Source organism: Brassica oleracea, chromosome C7, assembly GCF_000695525.1.
Source record: "Brassica oleracea var. oleracea cultivar TO1000 chromosome C7, BOL, whole genome shotgun sequence".
NCBI lineage: Eukaryota > Viridiplantae > Streptophyta > Magnoliopsida > Brassicales > Brassicaceae > Brassica > Brassica oleracea.
This window is the reverse complement of record NC_027754.1, coordinates 24,220,323-24,220,658: the sequence shown is the minus strand read 5'-3', so window position 1 is coordinate 24,220,658 and position 336 is coordinate 24,220,323.

Below are 336 nucleotides of genomic sequence, written 5' to 3'. Positions count from 1 at the left end.
GACGATGCAGATTATCCTAAGTGGTTACATGAAGTAATTCAATCTCCACTTGTAAAGGTCACCACATCACAGATGTATTTCACACGAGGCTATACTTTTCATACATATGAGTATGGTAGACAGCGGGCGACCAGTAACTATGGAATATGTGTGAAACGGGAAACAGATTTCTACGGGATCTTGACGAAGATTATTGAAGTCGAATTTCGAGGGATACTGAAGCAGAAATGCGCCCTTTTCAAATGTGAATGGTTCGACCCCGTCGTCAACAGAGGTGTTCGGTCTAACAAATTCGGTGTAGTTGATGTCAACGGTGGACGAAGGTACAACAAATTC